The sequence below is a fragment of the Podarcis melisellensis genome (assembly GCF_964234715.1).
Source record: "Podarcis melisellensis genome assembly, chromosome: 3".
In the NCBI taxonomy this organism is placed as follows: Eukaryota; Metazoa; Chordata; class Lepidosauria; order Squamata; family Lacertidae; genus Podarcis; species Podarcis melisellensis.
The window spans coordinates 63,266,314-63,283,435 of record NC_138530.1 but is presented as its reverse complement, the minus strand read 5'-3'; the positions used below and the strand labels follow the sequence as shown (position 1 = coordinate 63,283,435).

General features: G+C 41.9%; 1 long non-coding RNA gene across 1 annotated transcript; it reads left to right on the top strand.

Annotated features, from left to right (window-relative positions):
- The first annotated feature begins 3,183 nt into the window (after positions 1-3,183).
- LOC309367689 lies at positions 3,184-16,792 on the top strand. Its single transcript, XR_014167283.1, has 3 exons — positions 3,184-3,817; positions 5,219-5,269; positions 16,532-16,792. It is a non-coding gene; the product is annotated as an uncharacterized lncRNA (long non-coding RNA).
- The last annotated feature ends 330 nt before the right edge of the window (positions 16,793-17,122 follow it).

Below are 17,122 nucleotides of genomic sequence, written 5' to 3'. Positions count from 1 at the left end.
ACATATTGCTGTAGACCTCATCTCTAGTTAGAATTGGCAACAACACAGTTTTGTTAACAACGTCTGGGTGGCATCTCAATGGAAAGAGAGACTGTAACTTCTGTCTTGCAGATTTGCAAGCAACTTCCATGCCTGAATTAGCACAGGCTTTTGGAGGCCAAGCTGTTAGAGCCGAGGCTTCTCCGTTTGAGGAGTGTAACCTTAGTGGAGCCAGAAGTCTGAGTGGGGGAAAAAATTGTTTCTGGGTCAAATCGAAATGTATTATTCATTCCCTCTGTGCATTATTCTTGCTGTCAGGGAATAGAAGGCCCTGGAGGTGGAATGAGATGACAAGAAAATCATAGAGAGTCTCAGATGCACTCCAGAGAGCTCTGCCAGATGTTTTATGTAGAAGATAGTTAAATCACAGCTGCATCTAACTAGAGCACATGGGGACTGCTCATCTTTTGCAGCATAGAAGCAGCTACGGCATTCTTGAGACCAAAGGGACGATATTTTCTGCTTCTGGATGGTGTTTTATTGAGGCTTTCTGGCTTTCACGAGACAGTATGAACAGTAGTCTTGCATGCATGAGCACACACACACAGCAACCATACCATCTTATGCAAAAATAACAGTACTGTATTTATGTCAGCATTTTAATGGAACCATAATGGAGGACCTCTGGGTTTCAATGTGAATCTCTGATTTTCAATTAATATGCAGTTATGCCTTGTTAAACATTTCTTTCCCCCACCCCTTTCTACTAATTAGGTATGGTGAAATTTCAGTCCTGGGGGACATGGCATGAGGATGGTGTATCCGGAAATCCAGTTGGCAGGCTTTCATGTTTTAAAGAAGCTTTTCTGATTTCATGCTGTGTCTGAAAATGCTGTGTACGAGTGGAAGGAATCCAGATAGTGATAAAATTATTATCAGTGTGAAACTAGGTAATCTTATTTCTTTTAAAAGTCTGCAGAATGGCTAACTCAATGGGGCAGAAGATTCAGTTAACAATGGTATGAATACTTACTTTTAGTAACAATGTATTTGTTTTTTTAAGTTAACAAAAGGAGTGGCAAATGACAGTGATATAAAAAATAGCTGTCAGCAACATAATATTAAAAACCTGGGAGATCTGTTATTGTAGAACTCAATAACACACAATAAAGGGTCCAAAAATAGGCAGTTAAAAAAAAAGAATAATGCAAAAGTATCTGAGAGCCAATTTCTTTTATTTACTGACAGTGCAATCCTATACACATCAACTTTTGAGTAAGACCCATTGAGTGTATATAGGATTGCAGCCTTCAGGTTTCAATTAATAAACACTGTGAAGTACCTCTGTTATAACTCTCAGTCCTCCTCCATGCTACTTGCTTGTTCACCTAACTGCCATTCTTCATGCTGTAGTTGGTTTTGCCTCCTGTTGATGACCACGTGAACTGCAACATGACAACAGCCTTACATTTTTCTGTATATAGCAAAACAATTTGAATTCTATGGAATTACAATTGCCACAACAGGCAGAACAATTCTGCCATGACCCTCAGCATTTTCCAATTGGTCCAGGGGGAGGGGAGTTAGGGAAGCACTGGAATCAAGATTAGCCTCTGAGAATATGGAGGTTGGCACTTCCTAGATTTGGGTCCTCACATGGGGAAAATGCTGAAAAGAGCAAAGTTGGATATTATTTGCACAATCTGGGCAGGAACCAATGGAGAGGGTTGTTGCTTCGCCGCTGTGCTTGGTCTCATTACTGAGAACGGTTCAAGAAAGTGAGCAATTTTCCTACCGCATGAAGGAAATTGCCACCTTCAGAATTACGCACTTTACAATAGGGAAAATGCCTACACTGTTTCACCCTTTCCATAAGTGGCAGTTACTAGCATCAACAGATGTATTTGAGAAAAGCACACAGAAGGCCTCTAATTGATAGGTACCGCACTCACAGCTGCAACATAACTCTTCCCTGTTTGCACTGTAGTCTGCTTTACTTTTCGGCTTTGGCTTAGCTACAGCTGGCCTTTTTGATGCATTGCTTCTCACCACCATACCTTTCTTCCTGATGAGCTGAACTGCTGTGGCTGGAAAATCTTTCTGTGGGGGGGCTGCTGATAACCTTGAATTGCATGCAAGGGGGCAGAACACGCATGCTTGCTTCTGGCCTAGACAGATTGAAGCCCGCTCAGAAATAGTGACAGCCTGGAAGTGCCCTCAAAGACTACATCAGCTTCTGATTTCCTACTCATTCCTGCTAAGTCTCCAAATGCTCTTTCCTCAAAAGGAAACCGACCCTGCAACACCCATTCTGCTCTGAGAATGCATAGCATGAAACAACAGAAGAAGTGCGATGCTACCGGGCCGACTAGTTATTCACAGCTTTTGATACTCTAAGGTTTGTTGTTGGCATCTGTGTGCCTCCAGGAGTGAAGTCAAACTGCTGTGTTAGCAGCACCAACGTGACCTCCCCAGGATGCAAGCCGGGACAGCGTGTATGGAAGAAGTCCTGGGTTGCCCAAATAACAGTATCCCCCTCTTAGCCTTGCTGATCGTGGTCCAAAGGAAAGCAGAGCAATATTTTTGGCACCAGCTTGGCTACAGGAGTTGCCAGAAGGAGGCTTACAAGGCGTCATCCAACTGTCTTAGGGACTCCACTCTGGATTTGTGTAGGGTTTACTCCTTAGCCTTTTCTTCTCTCAAAGATATCCCACAAGGCAGTGGAGGTTTAGACCAGAGTTTTCCTTCTCCTAGATGGGCTACCTTCCCAGGTTGGCAAGCTCCATCTGCCCCTCACTTCCTTCTACAGCACATGCAGAAACCACCTTCTTGACTTTTGGACACACTATTGGTCTCATCTGCTCAATTAGTGGTTGATGCCTCTGGCTTGATGGCACAGAAGAATCTAGCCTACTGGAAACATAACTCTCCCATATTGGCCACAGCAGGTGCTAAAACTCTACAACAGTGACTCCACCCCTCCATTGCCTCCAGAGACAGACGGATGCCAAAAAAAGGCAGAAAGGAAAAATGTGCCTGAATTACTCTGCCCACTTTCTCCACCCACCAAGTGACCCTTGGAAGGCTACACAGAAGGGAATGTGGCTCTTTGGATGGAAAAGCTTCCCCATCCTTGGACTAGAGAGAGATGGCAAAATCAGGTGGGCTGCAAGAGAGATGAGAGCTGCCTTCAAGGAGCTTGTATCTCAGAGTCCCAATACACAATCTTTCCCACTGTGGCAGATGGAGCCGGAGAAGATTCTGGGAGGCGGGGGAGAAAAGTTGATAATTTTTGCAACACAAGTGTGTATTTTTGGATTTACTGTCAGCACAAGCTCCTTTCACTTCTACTCAAGAGATGACTATGAGCCAATATAATCTGACTAAGATGCACAGTACCAAAGTACAAGGCTAACAATGTACAGTATTCTCGGTACGCTTAGCCAAATAGCATCCCCCAGTGACCCGCTGCTCAGTTCTTTGATCAGATGCCTGTTTAAAGAGCCTAAGACAGACAAATCAGCCGTATTTCTGAAGGTAACAGCTGTTAATATCCCAATACATATGGCCATCTTTCAGAATGGCAGCTTCTCTGGGTTTTTGCAGCCTATCCTTCAACCCTTGGTGGCTTCTGTCCACCTTCTCAAGTATTTTTGTATCTATCTTGGACTAGGCTCAGTTTCCAGTTTGCAGCTGAATGCAGGGTGGCTGACATCGAGGTCTTTCTTGGAGGGGGAACGACGACAATGACACATGCTTAAATGAGCTTGTCTGATGAGATTACTTCCAATCTAGATGTGAAGACTGCTTCTAAAACTGCATTGTTCCTTCACATGCTGTAAGAATACAGGACTCATTTGTATCACTAAAAAAACTGCATAGTAACAGAGAGTATGTGTTTGTGCTCAGCTTGCAGATAAAATTTGCTACTTGTACATTAAAAGAAAATCTTTAAGGGTGCTTATTTGTCTCCCTGCCCTCCCAACAGATTATTTTGCAGGTCCACCTTGTAAAATTTAGGCCGCATCCACAACATACATTAAAATACATTTCCTCCCACCCAAAACAATCTTGGGAACTACAGTTTGTTATGGGTGCTGGGAATTGTAGCTTTGGGAGAGGCAGTTAGCAGGATTTTTTGGGGAGCCTGTGCTCACTCTCCAGTATGGACTATTGGGGATCAAAATGGGTGTTGGCATAACCTCATATTTAAGAGAGACCCACATTCAGATCCTTAATTGAGCAATGGGAAGTTGGGTAATCTATTTTCTAGGAGATGTTTAAGGAGCAAAAGTGAGCTGGTATCTTCTGTGGGTGTCTGAAATATCTGTGTACACACTATACCTTTAAAGCCCATTCAAATCCCATTCCTTCCCACAAAGAATTCTGGGCACTGTAGTTTACCCTTCAAAGAATTACAATTGCCAGCAACCCTTAACAAACTACAGTGCCCAGAATTCTTTAAGGGTTTCTCACTCATGTGTTCTAAAGGTATACTGTGTACACAGCCATAGGATATCCTGCCTTGGGGCAACCGGATGACCTGCTATATTCTTCCTTTCAGATCTAGGATGCTTTTTCTTCTTTTTTACTGCACATACATATCCCATCACAATGACAACAGAGGCAGATATTTTGATTCCAAAGACAAACTTATCCTAGCGTATAGCAAAGCTCTTGGGCACCATATTGTTTTACTCCTTATCTTTTCTTAGCAGTAGGGACAGCCCAGGTTTCAGACATGTCTCCTGCTTCCAGGGCTTATGCTTATCAGTGGGTTGCAATGTTGCTAGATAAGACAATACAATTACCTCTGAAATATTTTTATTATTCTTAGTTCTTTTTTGTAAAAGCCAAAGTAACTTATTTTAAAATAAAGCTGCAAGGGCTCATGGGCTGATTTGCACAACACTTGGCTTCTGTGGGGAGAATAATATAATGGTTGGAAATCGGTTTGCATACTTGGGTGTGCTATAGTTGGGAATGAGAAAGATGCAAAGAGGAGCCCCATCAAAGGGTGGGATTTGCATTATTACAAGGCAAAGCTGAATGAGGAGCAGATATGAATTTGCATTGGGAGGCTCAAGATTCAAAGTAGATTAGCCTAAAGCAATGTGCACACAGCCATGCAGCATTCTGCTTTTTCAAAATTTGTTCATTTATTTAATTATTATTTGCACAGGCTTGAATTTTGTAGTAAGAGTGTTATCTCCATATAAACTTTGCATTTTTCTTCCAGTTCCTTGTATTTCGGAGTCCTTGAGTCCATTCTGAACAGTGCCATCTTTGGGTAAATAAACTTTGGTTTCTAATATTTTCGAACATTAATTGGCCAGTTTAAACTTTGGAAGACATTTTGATATTGCCTAACAGAAATGTTTCTGGGATCACTCGTAAAGTATAGCAAGTATTTTGGGTAATGATATATATGACTTCTTGAAACCAGTCCTATTGATTGATTGATTGCAATAGCCGTAGATAGCAATTGCAGTTACATCTATTACAATTACATCACCTCTGAGCTGTTTTCTGGATACACAGAAATTACAGTCGGTACTTTCTTGTATTATCTAAAATACACTATTCCAGAATTTGTTTATTTTTTATTACACTTCCAGAAAAACTGCAAGTAATCTCTGAATGATTCACTCCTCTAGCATTTTATATATATTTTATATATTCTGGTTAATCTAATGACACCGCTGTTAAATTATCTCAAAGAAATTCCCTTTGAGAACCTGATGTATATTTTTCAAATTATATCTGAAAAGTATATCTTGTGCTGTTTGTGTGCATGTGCATTTATGAAGTAGTTGAACATCTGAAGCTGAAACTGGCTGTGTTGATTGGCTGGCCTGCTGTGATACTTCTGCAACATCCCTCACCAAGTACAGAGAGAGCAAATGTGGACATTTTTCATTTTAAATAATTAAGAAGGTGATGAATAAACAGATATACAGAAAGAAGTGTGTGTGTGTGTGTGTGTGTGTGTGTGTATATATATATATATATATATATATATATATATATATATTAGAAAACCCCAAGAAAACAGCAGACATCTCGGATTACTGAGGGATAAAAAAGACTGACAGCTAAGCCAGCATTCAATTTGTTGAAATTATACACCTATCATTTTGGTTGCCAAGCTGGGAGAAAGCTCGGCTCACCCTGAAGCTAAAGGATCCTTTTTATATTTAAATCTGAGTTCACCCTCTGAGTTCTTGAGTACTTTACAACCATCAGTTAATTCATTATAGGGTTTAAGGGAGAAGCGGACATTAGTGATGGTGCTTGCTTTCCATATCATCTACATACAGTACTACAATATTATTGTATCTTCTTTTAGTCTTTATTTTGCCCAAATTGTTTTAATTGCAGCTCAATAGCTAGAGTAAACAATGGGGGTGACAAATGGACAGTCCTACTTTGCCCTCCTGTTTCATTCAAATCCACTGATTCCTGCATCTAACAACCCAAAAACACAACAACACCCTAACCCAAGAGTCTGTTCAGCAGCCTCAGCTTCTGCAGCTGGAGTCAATCAGGGCCCCACCCATGCAGGCCAGGTGGGGAAAGGGCTAACAAGGCAGGGAGCAGATCTTCCAGTACTCACAGCCAAGATGGTCTCTAGCCTCTTTAGAAGCCTCAGCTGCTGCAGCTGGAGTCAATCAGGGCTCTGTACTCCCAGGCCAGGTATTAAAAAGGCCTGCAGGGCAGGGAGCAGGACTCACAGCCAAGATAGCCCTGAAGCAGTAGTGGGAGACACTTGCTGTGGAATATCCTGTGGTGGTTGCTGCTGGAGCAAGTAGTCTGGGGTCCAGCCCTGTGTAGAAATGAAGCTTCAGGTGCTGTCTCCCATCTGTCTTAGGTAAGGCTTGTGGACCATGGCATTGGCTGGAAGGGAGGAAGCAGCAGACTTTCTTTGCCCCTATTTGCAAGGAGTCAGCCCTTTCATTTTGATTCTTCATGGTGGCAGCAACAACAACACAATTAACTTCAAACAGCTAACTGCCCAAGGTCATTGATTCAATCTTACTGAAAAAGACCAAAAATAATGTCAGTATATTGAAGAAGATCCTTCTGTCACCTGAATCTGCTTGAATGGGGTGTGTGCACATATGAATGTCTGTAGAGAGTGCAGGTGTGGATGTATATTTTGGCCCAGCTAGTCTGTGGCTCCTACTCACTTTTTCCTTTGTGAGAAGAGGAAAGACTCCCTACCTCTGGCCTAAACCACATGGTCATAGTGAGAGGCTTCTCTGAATCCCCCTGCCTTCCAAAGTCAGGTAAGCAGTGACTAGCGAGAGAGCATCTTCTCAGTCCTGGTCCCTTGCATTTGAAATGCTCTCCCCAGAGCTGCTTGCCTGGTGCCAACTTTGATGTCCTTGCACTTCCCAGTGAAGGGTTCTTAAAAATTTGCCCAGGCATCCCAGCATGTTGTATAGCTGTGTTTGTGTTTTTATGGCTTCTGTTGGATTTTTGCTCATCTGGTTAAAGGCTTCTTCTTCGGTGACTTTTATTGTCCCATTTATTTTGCCTTTTTATGACTTTTGCTTGGTTTTTTTTTATCTGAAAAAGGCGATGGCTGCTTCATTGGTTTTATGACTGCATTTTGTTCTATTTAATTTGTTCTTGCCGTTGTATACTGCTCTGGGAGCCTTATGCTGGGAGGGGAGCTGAAACATCTAAGAAATAAATAAAACATTCAGGAGGAGCAAAGCTTTATTAGCATATTAGCCAGAGCAGGCATGGGCAAATGGAGAAGAAATGGACCTAATGGCATAGGATTATAATTAAAACTTGGTTGCAATTCAGGAAATCAGTGTTTATGTTGCTTTTCAAACTGAAAAGGAATAACAATTCGAGCAACAATTGATGTCTGATTTTGCCGTTCTGGTGCCTCCTTGTGGTCTGCTGGATTCATCCAGTCATTCATAGTCTAAGATGACTTTGACAGCTTGGGGCTGGATGGACCTAAGCTGAGTTGCAGTCTAAAATATCTGGAGGGTACTAGGTTGGCAAAAGCTGGTGAACACTCACCCTACCACTTCCCTTGTAAACAGGGCTTCAAACGCCTGCAAAACCTGGGAAATTAAATACAGAAGCAAAACAAAAACAGTCCCATTTGACCAGAAGCAAAAGTGGGGCAAGATAAATGTTTTTATGGCATGGGAAATAACTCCTTTCACTTATCAATTTTTAAAACCTGTTCTGGACTTAGTAAACATCTTTTTATAAATGATTCCCAGTGCTTGAAAATGAAACATTGGCCTCTGCCTGCATAATTGTCACCAAGATTTCAGCAACGTTGGTTTGTGAAAGCACCTTTCTGACGAAACATCCAAAATATGATGCAAAGCCCTTTTTGACTCGGGCACAATGAAGCCCTCTTTCAACTATACTCTGGCTATGTCTATTTTGGATTAAATATAATATTACTTATCATTTATCATAATACCATTTAGGATAACTTATGTACCTCTTATCTAAAAAAAAAACCAACAGAATGTGAAACAAGTCTTCTGAAACAGATTAACACCACTGAACTAAATTACATTATGGTTTTATTGCTAGACCTGGTACTCAGTCTGTGATTATATCTGAGCATGGAGTTTCATTAAATATTCTTACCTTCAGTTTTAATGTGATTCTCTAGAAGGTCGTTTCAGTATTTGAGGTCTGTTTTCATGTTGTACTCTGTCCTAATAGAAATAGCTTTAATGTGGAAAATGGAACCAAGTGTTCTGGAGTAGATTTTTCTGCTACTCATGGGACATAGGACTAGCAGAGGACAAAAATAGCTCTGTATGTTTTTCCTTCCCTTTCACTGTTTCCACTGTTCCCTTTTCATTGTTCTGCAAGGCACTGCTGCATAGCCTGTCAGTCACCCCTTGATAAAGGTGAAATTCCTGAGTGGTTGTCTAGTGCAGGCTTCTTCAACCTTGGCCCTCCAGATGCTTTTGGCCTACAACTCCCATGATCCCTAGCTAGCAGGACCAGTGGTCAGGGAGGATGGGAATTGTAGTCTCAAAACATCTGGGGGGCCGAGGTTGAAGAAGCCTGGTCTAGTGGATGAGAAGAAGCAGCCATACCTTGATCCTAGTTAGAATTCCAGAACACCTGTATTGCCAGTGAATCCATTTTGAGTCCTTTACTGGATTAGTAAGCAAGAAGACACTCTTGAGAAGAAAAGGCAGAGTGGTATCTTATCTCAATTTCTGTATGGGTCTGGAGACAAGAAAATGGTCTGGGGTTTGTGGGCTTCCTGCCTCAATATCTATTGTTTTTCAGAGTGTCCTGGGACACCACAGGTCACCTGCAGGGACAAATATATAAAATGTGAAAATAGAAAGATTGTACAACTGCCTTTCTTCTTTTTCTGAGTCTGTTCCTTGGTTGGGAGTTCATTGTGCAAATACTGTTCTTTGGGCCTGGTGTGTTCTGGCACTTTGCAATGGCCCTTTGTGTTATGTAGTGAGAGAGCAGTGGAACTCTTAAAGTCTTTCAGCCTGCATTCTAGATGTGTGCTTTGTTCTTCGGTAGCTGCCAATGTGCTTCGACTGTGCCATTGAGTTGGGACACTGGAAGCTCATCTAGCTCAACCCCCTTTTCCATAACATTGTAAAACAGAAAAATAATAAAATGGAAATGGGCTGCAGCAGATAAAGCCAGAAACTGGGTTCACCATAAAAAAACCCCACCAGCTGTCAAAAGCTTGGCAGAACAGGAGTTCTCACCAAAGTGATATTGCAAGGTGGTTACTGCATTTTTTTCATGCCTCTTTATCCCCATTTTCCTCTATCTGCTGCTGCTTGGGTGGGTGCCATTTTTTCACTTGAAATGGCACATTAAATGCAGGATTACAGCCAATTAGGAATCGTATAGTGAACACAATGACACCACAGTGCTACATAACCAATCAGAGGTGGTTATATCACCACGTTATTGAGGGATACACGCTATGATAACCTACACTGATTATTATGGCAACAGGAATGCATTCCTACTGACACTCTTTCCTTGCAACCTTTTTTCTGTCTTTGTGCAAAGGGGCATCATCAACAACAACAAATCACCCAAAGGGCAACATGCATTCCATACAGGCAAAACATTTTGCGAAATATCCCATTCCCCACCCCACCCATTTTTGCCGTGTGCTATTGTGTTTACCGTATGAAAAACATGGCAAGGTGGTGGAGGGGGGCAATGGAAGCCATTTTTTAAAGCATTAAAGACAATGTTATCTCCTAATGATTTAACTTAGAATTAAAGTGGAGGCGTTCATATATTTGAACTGAAGTGGGACGTGGGTGGCGCTGTAGGTTAAAGCACAGAGCCTAGGGCTTGCCGATCAGAAGGTCGGCAGTTCAAACCCCCGCGACCGGGTGAGCTCCCGTTGCTCGGTCCCTGCTCCTGCCAATCTAGCAGTTCGAAAGCACGTCAAAGTGCAAGTAGATAAATAGGTACCGCTCTGGCGGGAAGGTAAATGGTGTTTCTGTGCTCTGGTTCGCCGGAAGCGGCTTAGTCATGCTGCCCACATGACCCGGAAGCTCCCTTGGCCAATAAAGCAAGATGAGCACCGCAACCCCAGAGTCGGTCACGACTGGACCTAGTGGTCAGGGGTCCCTTTACCTTTACCTATGCTTAGGATTGCAACCTACAGCTATTTTTAGGAAACTACAATCTGAATCTCAATTTGTATTGTATTTATGTACTGTGGCTTGCCGTTGTTTTATTGATTATAGTTTAGAAATTATTTATTGTAACTGTTGAGTGTTTAACTTTTATGATATTATTATTTAATACTATTCTAATGATTGTTGAATGTTACTTTTTGATGTAGGTTGCCTCTTTTAAAGTTATGTTTCATTATCACATTTTTGTATTGCATTAGATTGTTATAAGATGTACATTTTTTGTTTCTTCAGCTTGTAAACCGTCATGAGTATTGTAAGATAGAAAGACAGTATACAAATTAAAAATGATGATGATGATGAATCATATGAGTAGAATGATTGTGCGAAGCTGTCCCAACTAGCTGTGTCTAAGGCTTTAGGTTCCATTTCAGATATAAAGTGCTTCACCAAATGATGAAGCTCTGTCCTACACTAACATTTGGAAATCAAACTCCTTGTTTCCCTTCACTTCCCCTCATGCACAGCCTTGCAGCCTGTCACATGAGGAAGTGAGACTCTAACCATTGATTTATCTGTTGTTTGTAGAACACACAGGTGTCACCTGTTAGCAGAGCAGCTACTTTGTTGTGACAAAGGTTGATCTTGGTTTGTCATTTGCAGTCAAATTTGGAGGGTAAGTGGTTCTGTCAGGTTGACTACAAGCTCATTTCCTTGAGTAGAAAAGGGAAGCGGAAAGGATGGCATAAGAAAAAAGAAGTGCAGCACTGTTTTATTTGGGTTGTTAATATTGTACATTGAGCCAGTGTAGTGGTTAGAGTGTTGGACATGGATCACCAGGGTTGAAATACCCACTTGGTCATGAAGCTCATTGGGAAGACTTTCAGCAACTCGCTGTCTCTCAGCCTAACCTACCTCACTGGGTTGTTGTAAGGAAAAAATGAGGAGCGAGCGAACCATGGTCGACATGGCCGACCGTGAATTTTTGGACCACTGCCTTGCTGACATGGGGATTCAGGGCACAGCCTTACAGTGGCTGCACTCTTTCCTTTCAGGTCAGGGACAGAGGGTGATACTAGGGGAGGAGTTGTCGTCATGGCACCCCTTGGTGTGTGGAGTGCCCCAGGGCACAACCCTTTCCCTGATGCTTTTTAACATCTTTATGAGCCCCCTTGCCCATCTTGGCAGGAATTTCGGGCTGGGTTGTCACCAATATGCTGATGACACCCAGCTCTATCTGTTGATGAACGGCCATCCTGACTTGGCCCCAGACACACTGACCAGATGCTTGGAAGCTGTGGCTGGATGGCTGCATGGGAACCAGCTGAAGTTAAATACTTCAAAGACAGAGGTCCTCTGGCTGGGTCGGGATGACTTGGGGTTGGGGGGCCAACTCCCATCTCTTGCGGGGGCACAATTAGTTCCAGTTCCTTCTGTCAGGAGTTTGGGTGTAACTTTCAATGCCTCCCTTTCTATGGAGGCGCAGGTTTCAACTGTGGCAAAAGCGGCATTTTCCCATCTCCACCGTGCGAAGCAGCTGGTCCCTTACCTTTCCCGCCCTGATCTTGCCACAGTGATCCATGCGACGGTCACCTCCAGGCTTGATTATTGCAGGGCTGCCCTTGAAGCTGACCCAGAAACTCCAGCCGGTGCAGAACACCGCAGCGAGGCTCCTTACGAGGTCCTTGTCGTGGGATCACATTCATCCATTGCTATACCAGCTGCACTGGCTCCCAGTGGAGTACAGAGTCAGGTTTAAAGTGCTGGTTTTAACCTTTAAAGCCCTATACGGCCTAGGACGCCTCTCCTGGTATGTGCCACAGAGGAGCTTACGGTCCACAAACAATAATACTTTGGAGGTTCCGGGCCTCAAGGAGGTTAGATTGGTCTCAACCAGAGGCAGGGCCTTTTCAGCCCTGGCCCCAGTCTGGTGGAACGCTCTGTCGCAAGAGACCAGGGCCCTGCGGGATTTGACATCTTTCCACAGGGCCTGCAAGATGGAGCTGTTCCGCCAGGCCTTTGGTCCGGGCCCAGTCTGACCCCCTTCTCTCTTTGGGACTCTGCATGTAAGTGGCCTCTTTGGCTCTTTCTATTGGCCCATATGGGATCAGCATGGGTGGCCGGGCCTGGTGAAATTTTAATTCCTTACCCCTACGGTTATGATTTGTGGGTTCCCACTTAAGTTTACTTTGATTTTAAATGTGATTCAAAACGTATTTTAAACTAATCGTTTGATTTTGTGTTTTTAATGTATTTTATATATTTGGTGTTAGCTGCCCTGAGCTCAGTCTCGGTCGGGGACGGCGGGGTATAAATATTATTATTTATTTATTTATTTATTTATTTATTTATTTATTTATTATATATTCCCTTGAGCTCCGTGGAGTAAAGATGGATACAAATGTAATAAATAAGTAGTAAATGGTTTGGTCATAAAGAATAGGCTGCACTGATCACAGCTGTATGGTGTATAATGTGGATATCATACCACAAACCAATGGGATCTCTTCTTGCTATGTGGGCTGGTTCAAACATCCATCTTCTTAACTTGATGACTGCAGTATATTGTGGTTTCCTGCATGAGCCGTCAAACACCAAAAATGCCTTTTTTTTTTTTAACCTCAACAGTTCACACACATTATTTTGTGACTCACTGAGCACTGGATAATTAGCTGGTGAAAAAACAAGTCATAGTTAATAACTGACTATCTGTGTACAATTCTGTGATAGTAGCGGCACCTGCCTCATATAACAAGGATTAAATTTTGAGTGCTCTCAGCATGAAACCATTTCTATCACCCAGTGGGAAATTATTAGCTATAAAACTGAACTGAAAGAGAACATTGACCATTTTCTGGAATACAGTCATGCCCTGTATCATCAGAAAACAAAGGCCATGAATCCAAAATACTATATAATCACTTGGGTAACGACAAGGTGACCCACTGCACTGCTGCTATGTAAAAATATGGTATGTCATGGTCCTTGTCATTTGACTGAGGACTACAAAGGTTTATGTTCCCATCACCTGACAGAGATCAATAAACTTTCACTTGGCTACAAGCAGAGTCAGCACACTAATGAGACTGAGGAAGTAAGTTTGATTGAACTCACTGGGAATTACTTCTGATACAAATAATACAAACGTTAAAACCATGGCTATGTAACAACTTGAAATGCTTCAGTTAAGCTTATTATTATTAATTTCATTTCTATACAGCTTTATATTTTAAAGAAAAATCTCAAAGTGGTTTACAGCACATTAAAACATCGATAAAACAATCCAGAATAAAACATTACTGTAGAAAGTCAGATATAAAGCATACAGTCAAAGCAACATAATGAACAAGAAACTAAAATATTATCTTAAAGATTTCAAAATAAAATATTACAAAGAAGGTCAACTACAAAATGCATATTTAACACAAAGTTAACAAAAAAGCCCCTCAAACATTTCAAAAGAAAATATTGTATTATTATACAACTTCACTTTAAGAGTAAATAAATAGTTTTAAGTTGTGCTGGGGGACCAATTAGAAATCATTCACTTTCGAAAACGTTCAGGAAAACCGGCACCACGTGAACACAATTTGCACATCAGTGAACACAATTTGCATGTCAGTTGCAAATGACTCCATGTTTGCAAAGTGGGTTTGTTTTTCAGCCTGAGTTAGCATTTCCAGGCAACCTGTGCATGTTCCAGGCAAGGCAGCTCAATTCAAAAGGCAGCCTTCAAAGATTTCTACACATTATGCTTCCTGGTCTTTTGGGGTGCTCACAAGCAGATAGTATCACGAGAGGCAGGCGAGCGGAGCTGCACTTCCTCAGTCTCTTGCCGCCACCACATGGCTGTGTCCTACTCCTGCCCTACCCCAATACAGTGGTACCTCAGGTTACATACGCTTCAGGTTAGTCGCTTCAGGTTACAGACTCCGCTAACCCAGAAATAATGCTTCAGGTTAAGAACTTTGCTTCAGGATGAGAACAGAAATCGTGCTCCGGCAGCATGGCAGCAGCAGGAGGCCCCATTAGCTAAAGTGGTGCTTCAGGTTAAGAACAGTTTTAGGTTAAGAATGGACCTCCGGAACGAATTAAGTACTTAACCCGAGATACCGCTGTACTGTCTGTACATTTGGTGGATTTTTGCAGTGAGGCAGCTTGCCAAAACATTTAGGCTACGCTATAACTTGAACCTAGACTATTCTGCTGCAGACAGCCTGTCCGTTGCAGGCAACATTGGCGTGTGAGTGTGCATTGCACAGGCCAGAGTGGGCACAGGGCGAATGCCTTGGTCTCCTGCTGCATGTTCAAAATGACCAAGTAGGGCTTTTATCTATTGTATTGTATATAGTTTCTGGCAATCTTAGATACTTGTGGAGCATAGTGGAAGGAGCAGATATGTTTTGTTCAGGCCTATTATTGCTTTATCAGGGGTCACCCAACTTTATAGGCCTGGGCATATTCAGAGTTTTGAGTGAATGTTGTGTGTGTCACCCCTTCTGGTCACTTCTCTGTGCCACCCCCCCCCCAAAAAAATCCCAGATTAATGCAAAGTGCATGAGCACACACATTCCTCTTTCTCAAGGGATCTGGATAAACGACTCAATAGAATTAAGAGCTGATTGTAAGAGCTGTTTGGCAGAGGAATTTATTCCTTTGAGAGGTGGTGAACTCTCCCTCCTTGGAGGTTTTCAACCGGAGGTTGGATGGTGCTCTGCCATGGATGCTTTAGCTGAGATTTCTGCATCGCAGGGGGTTGGAGCAGGTGACCCTTGAGGTCCCTTCCACTATTCTCTCATTCTAAGCCCAAAGAGCTAAAAGAGGAAGTGGGGAAGAGTGTCACTTTTCCAACTTCCTCCTTCAGCTCTATAGGTTGCATTCTAGTAACTTTTATTCAGACTCACTGAAAATAATAGAGCTAAGTGAAACATGGCCATTACTTTGAATTGTTCTGTTCTGAGTAAAGGTTAGTTGAATAAAACCCATTGCATTTTTAAAGGAAGAAGGAAGGACCTTCATCCTTGATGCCTCACAGTGAAAGGGCAATGAATGTGGTGTGGGGCTTGGAGATTTTGTGGGCACTGGGCATCAGGCAAAGACCTTATAGGCGGCATGTTGGCAACCTGAGCACCCTGAATTATGCTCAAAAGCTAATGTATACGTAGTCTGGAACATTGCGTTAACATGATTGCACCAACCCCCCAGCATCTGGGCTGAAAGCCTCTTGGTAATTTGATGTTATTGGAGTAGCCTTGGTATGTAGGTTTATGGGGACTCTTATCATCTGTTTCTTAAATTGTCCAGTGTATGTCAGGCACCGAGACCAATCTATGCTCTCTCCTTTTCCACAAGAATGGGAAAACCCAAGTGTATGCAACCCAAGTGGATCTGAAAATGTAGCAGGCAGGGTAGCCAGCCTGGATTTTGCTGATTTTACTTCAACAGGATTTTGCTGCTAGAACAAGGACAGCCCTTTAAAAAAACCAACAACAGCTTTTCACTTATGGAACATTTTAAAGGAAATGTAAGGTTATACTTCAAAAAGGAATTGCATAAATGAGAAGCGTTAAGCTGGTATTTGATTCCGGACAAAAGCTGTGTCATTCCAAGTACATTAAATAAACATTAGAACAAATTGTGTGGCGTATTCATTTTTAAGATAATTTGAAGCCTTTTCCATGTAGGATGGAGTCCAGAGTAAATTAGCAAAGCTTATATAAATTGTAACCAGTGGGAGTTCTGATCATTTAAGAATGCAAGTCGCACCAATTTCAGTGATGTAGGCATGGAAAGCAACTAGGTTGTCGTATAATTACTAGAAATGCACAAAACTTGAAAGTAAACATGTATTAACTGTAAGATACTGGAAAAAGAGAAACTTCCATAATATATTTTATTTTTATTTTATTTATCAGGAGGTGAATACCCTGATGATATCCAGTCAAAGGAGAGTCTTTCTGGAGATCCAGCTAAGAATTACTGTGGGAGCAGTCTCAATAATAAGTCCTCCATTAGGATAACTGGAGCTTCGTTTTCAAAAGGAGAGGTAATCATTGTTCTGTTAGATTTATAAATGCTGCTATTTATATATGAATCTTCAAATTGTCTTCAGACTCTGTTATATAAAGGGGATGCTTCTTGTGACTTTATTTCTGGTTTTTTAAACAAATTTGTAAACGGCGATAATTCATAAATTAAAAACTTAAAATGATAATAGAAATAAACTAACAATGAGGTAGATTTACGAATGAGTCTACTCTTATTTTCTGCACTTTGAACTAAGGAGATCCTTTTCTAGAACTGTGTCACTCTTATTTTGAGATCCCAGGGATGGGGACCTGGTGGCTTTCCAAATGTTGGATTCCCAACTCCTTTTTAAAATCAATTTTTAAAAAAGTTTTTACAAATATCATTTACATTCAGATACAGTATGGTCAATTTTATACATATATAGGATTCCCTGAATCCTTGGACTTGACTCCCCCCTCCCCCTGTGGTTTCCATAG